General features: G+C 40.2%; 1 protein-coding gene across 6 annotated transcripts in view; it reads left to right on the top strand.

The window, feature by feature from the left end:
* Positions 1–12,872, top strand: part of LOC129865654 (collagen alpha-1(XXV) chain-like) — a 315,129-nt gene that overhangs the window by 186,229 nt on the left and 116,028 nt on the right. The window lies entirely within an intron of this gene.

The following is a 12,872-nucleotide window of genomic DNA, read 5'->3' as shown; positions in this document are numbered from 1 at the left end:
TTTACCAGTCATCAGGACATCGTGTGATGGTCCCAGGTGTCCCAAACCAGTAAAGTAATGAAATGGGATGGGGGTTTTAAGGTAAGTGTAGCTAAAATAGAGGAGAAAATGTGTCAGTATGATTACATTTGACATGATCACTTTTATAGTACTGCCCGCCTAGGGCTGTGGCAGTCATGAAATGTTGTCAGCCGGTGATTGACAAGCAAATAACTGCTGGTCTCACGGTAATTGACCGTTAATTAACATGAACACATTTAGCATCTCCTGGCTCCTACAAGCCACTGATGCAGACCTTTGGAACATCTACATTTAAAAAAGTATAATAAATCAATTTAATATAGCCTACACCATCACAATAAATCCATAATTTATTTTAGACATGTCTAAAGAAACATGATACTGTATGAAGGAAATCTATTTCAGAAGAATAGAATATCATACTCTGAGTTATCCATAAGTTAAGGTCTGATCTGGCTATGCCATATGGATGTGGGCTACACAAGTGTATTTAACAGACAAGATTTGCTTAGAATTCCTTGGCATTATTTCATAGTATAAAGAATACAATTGAACATAGCTGTGTAGGGGACATCTGAGAATGGTACAGACTTTTGTGGGGCTTGTCATGTTCTGACCTTAGTTTATTTTTATGTATTTTTGTTAGGTTGGTCAGGGCGTGAGTTGGGGTGGGTAGTCTATGTTCTGTTTTCTATGTTATTGTATTTCTATGTCTGGCCTGATATGGTTCTCAATCAGAGGCAGCTGTCGATCGTTGTCTCTGATTGAGAATTATATTTAGGTAGCCTGTTTTACTCATTTTGGTTGTGGGTGGTTGTTTCCTGTTTCAGTGTTTGCCCCATACGGACTGTTTCGGTTGTTTGTTCGTGTTTTGTTCTGTGTTCATTTTGATTTATTAAAAATCTATTATGGACACTTACCACGCTGCACATTGGTCCGATCCTTGCTACTCCTCAGACGAAGAGGAAATCCGTTACAGGGCTGCAGAAAGATCAGTATACTCCAAATCCAGAGGTTGTAATACTCCAAATCCAGAGGTTGTGAACTCACAGCCTTTGAATTTGGAGTATGCTGATCTTTCTGCAGCCCCACAAAAGTCAGTACAGTTCTCAGAAGTCCCCTACACATCTCTACACTTAGCAAAAGCCTGCCATCGGCACTGCTATTCAGTTATCACGATGACTATTCTCTCATCATTCATTTGATTGATTTATTTCAGCAATTTGTGTTTTTTTTGTATAGTTGTCTAATGTTGGTGTGGCATATTGTTCTGTAATTATGTTACTACTGTATCATGATAAATAAAATACTTTTTCTTGAGTGTATTTTTAACAGAGCTGAGATTTTCTTTGAATTGCAAAGCATAGCAATACAAGTTAGGCAAGTCGTTGCGGTGAACCAAGATCTTGTGAGTAATAATTACTATTCGGAGAACGTCCTAAAATTATCCTCAGGGATGTCCCAGGAACAAACCGGGAAGTAGACAAAACCTCCACAGGACCATGACACAACATCCTGTCAACTTTAGGCAACCATTTCATGACGTCCTAACGACACATTTTTGTTTTCAGTGTATGAAACCATACCACTAGGAGCAGGGTGAGTCTCTGCCTTGTGACCGTGTTGGCAGAGTAAATCATATTATTTCATCTAACATCATGAATAATTTTCCTGTTTCTTTCATCTTCTATAACCATTTTTACACCAGCAAAGTTTCTCCCTTAGGTAAATTGGATGGTGAATAATGCATTCATTAACTTCTGAATCATATAAAAAACACAACTATATTGACCTGCACTTATATAGTCGTACTGAAGTCCTCCCAAATCATACAGGTAACATTTCTACCTCAATCACATATCAGTAGTAAGGAAGGAATTAAAATCCACTAGAGAAAAACTGGCTGTCCGGCCAGTTGTTGTGTGTAGGCTACATCTCCCTGTTTAACGATTAGCAGGTAGAAATTGTCACGTTCCTGACCTGTTTTCTGTTGTTTGGTATGTGTTTAATTGGTCAGGGCGTGAGTTTGGGTGGGTAGTCTATGTTATGTGTTTTCAATGTTGGGTTGATGGGTTGCCTGGTATGGCTCTCAATTAGAGGCAGGTGTTTGGCGTTTCCTCTGAATGAGAGTCATATTAAGGTAGGTGTTTTCACACTGTTTGTTTGTGGGTGGGTGTTTCCTGTGTCAGTGTTTGTTGCACCATACGGGACTGTATCGTGAGTTCGTTTTGTTTGTAGTCAGTACTTGTTCGTTGGTTCTTCGTTACGTGTAAGTTCGTAGTCCAGGTCTGTCTACTTCGTTTGTTGTTTTGTAATTTGTTCAAGAGTTTTCCGTCTTCGTCTGGTTCTTGTAAATAAATATGTCTAACTCCAACGCTGCATTTTGGTCTAATCTTTGCTACTCCTCTTCGGATGAAGAGAAGGAGGAAGCCCGTTACAGAATTGTCACATGCATAATCTTTAAATATTTCCAGTGCTTCAGTCTTTTAACAGCAGACTATTTCACACATGGATTTGTTTGGCGGCATCTTTACTGGACCTTTAAAGGTAGTAACTCTTTAAATGTAATGTGATAGTTCTGCTAAATAGTGTATTTAGATATTTGTTTCCTTATCTTGTAAGCAGTCCATAGACTGCTCTTAATCTCTCGTGGACAGATTCTGCACATAAACTGAAGAATCTGTCTCGACGGGATGGAATTAACAAGCAGTAGTAGTTACGGTGTTAGGGTTTTCGTCACTCACTGATTATTTGGAAGTACCCAGGATTGTGTGAAGGCAGTGCTTTGACTGCTTCACGCATGTGATAAAATTAGCTTTGGCTGACAGTTTCCTTTTGCGAGGGTGTGAATATCACAAACCGGAACTCCCAATTTAGATCACGTATGGACCCAGAAATTAATCACGCAGCTGTCAGGCGTGTGCGTACGTGTGGTGAAGTCAGGTGCAGGAGAGCAGAGAATTGTGAACAGGCGCACACTTTATTACGGCAAAAGAGATATACAGATGGACGCAGCTGCGTCAAAAACCTCCTCCAGCCAACAAGGCAAAGTTTATAGCACGCACAAATGTCACACAACATAAATGTATAACAATACAAATAAGCTTCGTGAAAACACACGGAAAATAACAAAAGCTTAGCCTAGTGCGTACAACACGTAACACACAAAATAATTACACACAAAGACATGAGGGGGAACAGAAGAATAAATACATGTAGTGTGATTGGGGAAAGACAAAACCAATGGATAATTGAAGAATGGAGCGGCGATGGCTAGAAAGCAGGTGACGTCGACCGCCGAACGCCGCCCTAACAAGGAGAGGGGCCGACTTCGGTGGAAGTCGTGACAGTACTCCCCCCTTGACGCCTGGCTCCAGCGGGCGTGCCGACACAGGCCTCGGGAACGACCCGGGGGTCGAGGCGCAGGGCAATCCGGCCGGCGACGGTGGAACTCCCGTAGAAGTTCAGGGTCCAACACATCCGCCACCGGAACCCAGCACCTCTCCTCCGGACCGTACCCCTCCCACTCCACGAGGTACCGAAGACCCCCGCCTCGGATCCAAGGTGGAACAGACGGAGTACGCTGGGGCCCCCTGGAGCGGACCAACCACCACCGGCCTGAGGAGAGACACATGGGACAAGGAGTTAATATGGTAATCAGGGGGAAGCTGTAACCTGTAACATACCTCGTTCACTCTCCTCGGGACTTTGAATGGCCCCACAATCCGCAAACCCAGCTTCTGGCAGGACAGGCAGAGGGGCAGGTTTCAGGTCGAGAGCCAGACCCGGTTCACCGGTGCGAACACCGGAGCCTCACTGCGGTGATGGTCCGTGCTGGTCTTTTGGCCTAGTGCAGCCCGCTGAAGGTGACCATGTGCAACCTCCCATGTCTCCTCCGCACACCTGAACCAATCGTCCACCGCAGGAGCCTCGGTCTGACTCTGATGCCACGGTGCCAGAACCGGCTGGTACCCCAATACACACTGAAAGGGGGAAAGGTTAGTGGAGGAGTGGCGGAGCGAGTTCTGCGCCATCTCTGCCCAGGGCACGAATGCCGCCCACTCCCCAGGCCGGTCCTGGCAATAGGTCCGCAGAAACCTGCCCACATCCTGGTTCACTCTCTCCACCTGCCCATTTCTCTCGGAGTGAAAATCCGAGGTGAGGCTGATCGAGACCCCCAGACGTTCCATGAACGCCCTCCAGACTCTCGAAGTGAACTGGGGGCCTCGATCAGACACTATATCCTCAGGCACCCTGTAGTGCCGAAAGACGTGTGTAAACAGGGCCTCCGCAGTTTGTAGGGCCGTAGGAAGACCGGGCAGAGGGAGGAGACGACAGGACTTAGAAAAACGATCCACAATGACCAGGATCGTGGTGTTACCCTGTGAGGGAGGAAGATCCGTCAGAAAATCCACCGACCGGGATGACCAAGGCTGTTGTGGAACGGGTAAGGGATGTAGCTTACCTCTGGGCAGGTGTCTAGGAGCCTTACACTGGGCGCACACCGAGCAGGAGGAAACATAAACTTCACGTCCTTAGCCAAGGTGGGCCACCAGTACTTCCCAGTCAGACAGCGCACCGTCCAACCGATCCCCGGATGACCTGAGGAGGGAGATGTGTGGGCCCAATAGATCAACTGGTCACGGACAGCAGATGGAACGTACCGACGCCGACGGGACACTGGAGTGGAGCGGGCCCAGTATGCAACGCCTGCTCTATATCCGCGTCCAGCTTCCACACGACCGGCGATACCAGGCAGGAGGCCGGGAGAATGGGAGTCTTATCCATGGGCCGCTCCTCGGTGTCATACAGCCGGGACCATTTATCCTCGTCTGTTTACAATGCTGTGTCTCACGAGAGACTGGCGTTGGATGTTGCCCAGTGGGATCATGGTTTAGGCATTTGTCGAGTAGATTTGAAGGTGAGCCACAAAAAGTTAGAGTTGAGCACAAGGGGTTTGAGGCCATTTTCACATTGACAATAGGTTCTCGAGAGGTATCGATTCCAGAGTTTTTCATGATCTGGTATGCTAAACAGGTGCAACTGTTGAGCATCTGAGTCTATGGTTATTTGTGGGGGAAAGGGGTTGTGTGTGTGTGTGTGTGTGTGTGTGTGTGTGTGTGTGTGTGTGTGTGTGTGTGTGTGTGTGTGTGTGTGTGTGTTTGTGTTTGTGTGTGTATTCCACAACTGTTGCGAGGGAGTAAAAGATGTTAGGGACAATATAGGATGAATCACAATAATTGTATGCTAAAGCAATAATTGCTTGCCAAATGTAATTTTTGTATTGGCAATACTGGTAAGCAGTAACAATATTTTGCATTAACTGCCTACATTATTACAAATATGAATAGCTAATTATAGAAATTAAGATAAACAGAAAAATCTTGTACTACGCTGTATACTACTACCTTCACAGAACAGCGCAAACTGGCCCTAACCATAATAGAAAGAGGAGTGGGAGTCCCCTGTGCACAACTGAGCAAGAGGACAAGTGCATTAGAGTGTCTAGTTTGAGAAACAGACGCCTCACATGTCCTCAACTGGCAGCTTCATTAAATAGTACCCGCAAAACACCAGTCTCAACGTCAACAGTGAAGATTCAACTCCAGGATGCTGGCTTTCTAGGCAGTTTCTTGGAAATTTCTAGCATTGAATAGTCTTAATTTCTCAGAACAAGAATAGACTGACGAGTTTCAGAAGAGTTCTTTGTTTATGGACATTTTGAACCTGTAATCGAAACCACAAATGCTGATGCTCCAGATACTCAACTAGTCTAAAGAAGCCCAGTTTTATTGCTTCTTTAATCAGACAACAGTTTTCAGGTGTGCTAACATAATTGCAAAAGGGTTTTCTAATGATCAATTAGCCTTTCAAAATGATAAACTTGGATTAGCTAACACAATGTGCCATTGGAACACAGGAGTGATGGTTGCTGATAATGGGCATCTGTACGCCTATGTAGATATTCCATAAAAAATCTGCCGTTTCCAGCTACAATAGTTATTTACAACATGAATCAATTTGTTCACTGTATTTCAATGGACAATTTTAACAATTTTAAAATTTTAATGGACAACATTTTTTCTTGTCTTTCAAAAACAAGGAAATGTCTAAGTGACCCCAAACTTTTGAACGGTATTGTATATATAATAATAATCGAGGTGAGGGTGATCCAATTGCTTTTGGCGGTTGATCTGCTTCTGTTCTGTGAGTGACACTGTGACACGAGGCCGTGGGAACCCGGGGGGGGTTGGTGGTGGACTGCCCTACTGACAACCCTACTCGGGATGAGTAGGAGTTTTAGCGGGTGGAATAGTGGGACAATTGGAGGTTTACTTAGTAGCAATGCAAATATCATGGTACAGCTATATAGACACTCAATCATCATGTTACTTTCTAATGGTACGTTTACAAACATATATCATAATAAAATTAATTGAAAATTGTGCCTCATTATGGTAATTGGTGAAAAAAAGTATAGCCAGTTATAATTGTAATGGCTTAGCAGAAAATAAGAAAATACGATCAGTATTTACCTGGCTAAAAGAGAAGTAATATAATATATATTGTTTACAGGAAACTCATTCAACAATTTTAGATGAAGCTTTGTGGAAAAAGGACTGGGGGGGTGAAACATATTTCTCCCATGGGCAAAGAAATTCAAAAGGGGTGATCATATTAATTAACAATAATTTTGAAACAAATGTGCAAATTATCCAAACAGATCCTCAAGGTAGATGGATTATTTTAAATATGTTATTGGACCATAAACAGAAATGGCTTATAGGGTTCCGAATAATGATGATCCAAGCTTCTTTGAAAATATATATAAGAATGTATCAACTCTACAAGCAACACTAGACTCTATTATTATGGTGGGAGATAATACGGTCTTAAATACCTCTATGGACCGTAAAGGAAATCACACTACAAACTATCACCCTCAGGCACTTAAGGAAATCATGAATGTCAAGGATATATTGGAATTAGTGGATATATGAAGGCTTAAATACACTGACTAGTGAGATATACAAGGCGGAGGCTTAATCAAGCTAGTCGTCTTGATTACTTTCTTATGTCATTCTCTCTGGCACCAAAAGTTTAAAAAGTGTTGATAGGGTACAGAATGCAGTCGAACCATCACATAATTGGCAAATATAAACTTAGCAAAAAAAAGAAACGTCCCTTTTTCAGGACCCTGTCTTTCAAAGATAATTCGTAAAAATCCAAAAAACTTCACAGATCTTCATTGTAAAGGGTTTAAACACTGTTTCTCATGCTTGTTCAATGAACCATAAACAATTAAAGAACATGCACCGGTGGAACGGTCGTTAAGACACTATCAGCTTACAGACGGTAGGCAATTAAGGTCACAGTTATGAACATTTAGGACACTAAAGAGGCCTTTCTACTGACTCTTAAAAACATCAAAAGAAAGATGCCCAGGGTCCCTGCTCATCTGCGTGAACGTGCCTTAGGCATGCTGCAAGGAGGCATAGGTAGTGTACCTATGATGAAAATTACAGGCCTCTCATCTTTTTAAGTGGGAGAACATGCACAATTGGTGGCTGACTAAATACTGTTTTGCCACACTGTATACATGCCTGGAATATTTCAATTTTGAAGAATCTCTTATAAAATGGGTTAAAGTTCTGTATAGTAACCCTAGTTGTAAAATAGTAAATAATGGCTACATCTCAGAAAGTTTGACACTGTCAAGAGGAGTAAAGCAAGGTTGTCCACTATCGGCATATGTATTTATTATTGCCATTGAAATGTTAATTGTTAAAATTAGATCCAACAATAATATTAAGGGATTAGAAATGCATGGCTTAAAAACAAAAGGTGGCATTGTACGCCGGTGATTCATGTTTTCTTTTAAATCCACAATTAAAATCCCTCCACAGCCTCATAGAGGATCTAGATACTTATTCTAACCTCTCTGGATTAAAACCAAATCATGATAAGTGTACTATATTATGTATTCGATCACAAAAAAAATTTATTTTTACATTACCGTGTAGTTTACTAATAAAATGGTCTGATGGGGATGTGGACATACTCGGTATACATATCCCAAAAGAAAGAAATGCTCTCACTCCAATAAATTTGAATAGAAAGTTAGCAAAAATAGATAAGATTTTGCTACCATGGAAAGGAAAATACCTGTCTATTTGTGGGAAAATCACCCTGATTAACTCTTTAGTCATGTTACATTTTACCTACTTGCTTATGGTTTTAACTACACCTAGCGACCTGATTTTTTAATTATATGAGCAAAACAATTTACATTTTATTTGGTATGGCAAGAAAGACAAAATTAAAAGGGCCTATTTATATCATGAATATGAATTCGGAGGGCAGAAATGATTAAATATTAAAGCATTAGACCTCTCACTAAAGGCATCAGTCATACAAAAGGTATACTTAAATTCAAAACAGTTCTCTAGTATATATATAAGAATGCCTCACTCCATGTTCAAGAATGGCCTTTTTCTCTTTTTTCAGATTACAATTGCTCACTTTCGGTTATTTGAAAACTAAATCATCTCCAAAATATCATCATTTTTTTAACAAGTGATAGGACGTTGGTTGCAATTTCATTTTAATCCACCTGAAAAGACAGAACAAATAATTTAACAAATATTGTCGGTAAACTCAAATTATTTATAAAAAAAATATGTTTTTCAATAAAATGTTTAAAAAATGTATAATTTTTTTAATGATATCATAAATAGGACTTGTAGAGTTATGTCACACATGTAGCTAAAACAGACATATGGAAATGTCTGCTCTTTCCAAAATTACAACCAACTAATTACAGCATTACCAAAAATGGAAGAGGTGGAAAGTGTGGGGGAAAAGTGGAAGGGGAAAAAAATAAGGAACTTGTCTGTCGGCCCTGCACTAAAGCCAAAAGGTTCAAGAAAATTGTGATAAATACAAATATATACCAGTTTCATTTAAGGACCAAAAATTGACAGCTGTGCCATATAAATTGCAAAATAGTTAGGAAGAGATGTTCGATGTACTAATTCCATGGCACATGGTTTATGAATTGACACGGAAAACGACGCCAGATTAATACATTTGAATTTTTCAATGTAAATTATTAATAAAAAATTCTTGCAACCAATAGAATGTTATATATATGGGGGATACAGTCTCCCTAGCTCTGCAGATTTTTCTGCGAGGAGGCAGTCATTAGATCATTTATTTTGTACTTTCCAAATGTAGCTCGTTTTTTGTCACAGGTCCAGGAATGGCTGCAGAATTGCAACATTTACCTAGAGCTAACCTTTCAGAAAGCAATACTGGGTGATTTGAAAAGTAGTAGTCAATCGATCAATAATATAATTATTATTTTAGCAAAACATTTTATCTTTAACCTGTCTAGGATGAGGGTGCCGCTAGCGGCACTCCCCCCCCACCCCCACTGAAAAACCAGTGCCGCGAAATTCAAAAAAAATATATTTTTAAAATTTTTAACTTTCACACATTAAAGTCCAATACAGCTAATGAAAGACACAGATCTTGTGAATCCAGCCAACATGTCCGATTTTTAAAATGTTTTACAGGGAAGACACAATATGTAAAGATGTGCATCTATTACCTAAAAACACATTAGCATAATCCACCATCTTTTATTTGTCCACCAACACCAGTAGCTATCACCAATTCGGCTAAACTAAGATATTTATAGCCCCTAACCAAGAAAAAAACTCATCAGATGACAGTCTGATAACATATTTATGGTATGGGATAGGTTTTGTTAGAAAAATGTGCATATTTCAGGTAGATGGCATAGGTTACAATTGCACCCACCGTCACAAATGGACTAGAATAACTACATAGAGCAACGTGTTTACCTACTTACTAATCATCAAACATTTCGTAAAAATACACAGCATACACTAATCGAAAGACACAGATCCTGTGAATACAGACAATATTTCAGATTTTCTAAGTGTCTTACAGCGAAAACACAATAAATCGTTATATTAGCATAGCACATAGCACATAGCAGCCCAGCATTGATTCTAGCCAAAGTGAGCGATAATGTCAACATCGCCAAAATATATTAATTTTTTCACTAACCTTCTCAGAATTCTTCAGATGACACTCCTGTAACATCATATTACACAATCCATATAGAGTTTGATCGAAAATGTTTATATTTAGCCACCAAAATCATGGTTAGACAATGTGAAATGTAGCCCAGCTGGTGAGAAAATGTCCGTGCGCCATATTAGACAGTGATCTACTCTTATACATAAATACTCATAAACGTGACTAAAAAATATAGGGTGGATAGGGATTGATAGACAATTTAATTCTTAATACAATCGCGGAATTACATTTTTTAAATTATCCTTACTTTTCAATACAGTTTGCGCCAAGCGAAGCTACGTCAAAAAACATGGCGTCCTAAGCCACTAACATTTTTCGACAGAAACACGATTTATCATAATAAAAATGTCCTACTTTGAGCTGTTCTTCCATCAGTATCTTGGGCAAAGGATCCTTTCTTGGGTCTAATCGTCTTTTGGTGGAAAGCTGTCCTCTTGCCATGTGGAAATGCCAACTGCGTTCGGGATGAACTGGAAGCGTGCCCAGCAATTCACAGCGTTTCAGAAATAAATGTCCCAAAATCGCACTAAACGGATATAAATTGCTATAAAACGCTTTAAATTAACTACCTTATGATGTTTTTAACTCCCATAACGAGTAGAAACATGACCAGAGTAATATTACTCCCTCCACTAATGCTTGGAACAAGTGCGGGTCGATGTCCTCCAGGCGCATTACGCAGCAAGAAAAGAGTTCCTAGCTACAGGGTTTTTTAATTTGTAGTGCCTGTGAACGCGCAATCGACCCCATTCAAATCGTCATCACGTAAAGGCATCCAGGGGAAGACGTAAGCAGTGTCCGTATACTCATAGCAATAACTGCGGCCTTTTAACTGACTCCAGATCAGGGGCCAAAATTTCTGAAATCTGACTCCATGTCAGGGAAATTGCTGTAGAATGACTTCTGTTCCACTTAGAGACAAAATTTCAACTCCTATAGAAACTATAGACTGTTTTCTATCCAATAATAATAATAATATGCATATTGTACGATCAAGAATTTTGTGGGAAGCCGTTTCAAAAATTACACGATTAGCATAAATAGTGACAACAGCGCCCCCATCCTCAACAGGTTAATTTACCATCTGGCAGCATTTTCACTTTGGATGAATCGCGTGCCCATAGTGAACTGCCTCCTACTCTGTCCCAGATGCTAATATATGCATATTATTATTACTATTGGATAGAAAACACTCTGAAGTTTCTAAAACTGTTTGAATTATGTCTGTGAGTATAACAAAACTCATATGGCGGGCAAACTTCCAAACAGTAAGTGGAAATTCTGGGGCTGGTCGATGTTAAACTCATCGTGTATTCACATCCCTGTAAGATATGGATCTGTTCGCACTTCTTACGCCTTCCACAAGATGTCAACAGTCAGTAGAATGTGGAATGAAGCCTCTAGTGTGATGTGGGGCCAGATGGCAGCTATTTGAGTCAGTGGTCTGGCAGAATGCTAGTTCCTGGTCATGCGCGCTAGTCATGATATGGCCATGTGTTCCATTACTCCGTAGACAAAAACGAATGCTCCGGTTGGATCGTTACTGGATATATATGATAACAACATCCTGAAGATTGATTCTCTACTTAATTTGACCAGTTTATTCGACCTGGAATATAACTTTTTGAAGTTTTCGCCAGCGTTTGGACATGTGAACTAAACGTGCTAGCAAAAGTAGCTAATTGGACACTAGTAATGGACATTATCGAAGAAAACGATTTATTGTGGAACTAGGATTACTGGCACTGCATTCTGATGAAAGATCATCAAAGGTAAGGGAATATTTATGATGTAATTTCGTATTTCTGTTGACTCCAACATGGCGGAGAAATGTTGTGTATTTCTGAGCGCCGTCTCAGATTATTGCATGGTATGCTTTTTCCTAAAGTTGTTTTAAAATCTGACACAGCGGTTGCATTAAGAACACGTGTATCTTTAATTATTTGTAAAACATGTATCTTTCATCAAAGTTTATGATAATTATTTCTGTTATTTGACGTGGCTCTCTGTAATTACTTAGGATATTTTGGAGGCATTTCTGAACATGGCGCCAATGTAAACCAAGATTTGTGGATATAAATATGCACATTATCGAACAAAACATAAATGTATTGTGTAACATGATGTCCTATGAGTGTCATCTGATGAAGATTATCAAAGGTTAGTGATTCATTTTATCTCTATTTCTGCTTTTTGTGACTCTATCTTTGGCTGGGAAAAATGGCTGTGTGTTTTTTGGATTTGGTGGTGATCTATCATAAATATATGTTGTGTTTTCGCTGTAAAACATTTAAAAAATCGGACACGATGGGTAGATTAACAAGATGTTTATCTTTCATTTGCTGTATTGGACTTGTTAATGTGAGAAAGTTACATATTTAAAAAATATATTTTTGAATTTCGCGCGCTGCCTTTTCACCGGAATGTTGTGGGTGCTAGCGGAACCCCCGGACTAGAAAGGTTTTAACCTTGCTAGTAGCTAGCTAGCTAGTAGAATAGTTTGCAATGCTTAGCCTCCTGGCTAATGGCTACCGTGACATTTACGGTACTTTTGAGCTGCGAAGCAAGAACATCAACCGAACCCTCTCTCGGTTTGTGACATTCCGTTCGCTATGTACATATATTGTAAGCATAAATTTCATCCTGATAACTCTATTCTGAGAGAATAAGCCCTTAGTGGCAACCGTAAGTCTGACTTCACCAGAACTGTCAAATAATCA

The sequence above is a fragment of the Salvelinus fontinalis genome, chromosome 11 (assembly GCF_029448725.1).
Source record: "Salvelinus fontinalis isolate EN_2023a chromosome 11, ASM2944872v1, whole genome shotgun sequence".
Lineage (NCBI taxonomy): Eukaryota > Metazoa > Chordata > Actinopteri > Salmoniformes > Salmonidae > Salvelinus > Salvelinus fontinalis.
This window is presented reverse-complemented; position numbering and strand designations above follow the sequence as displayed.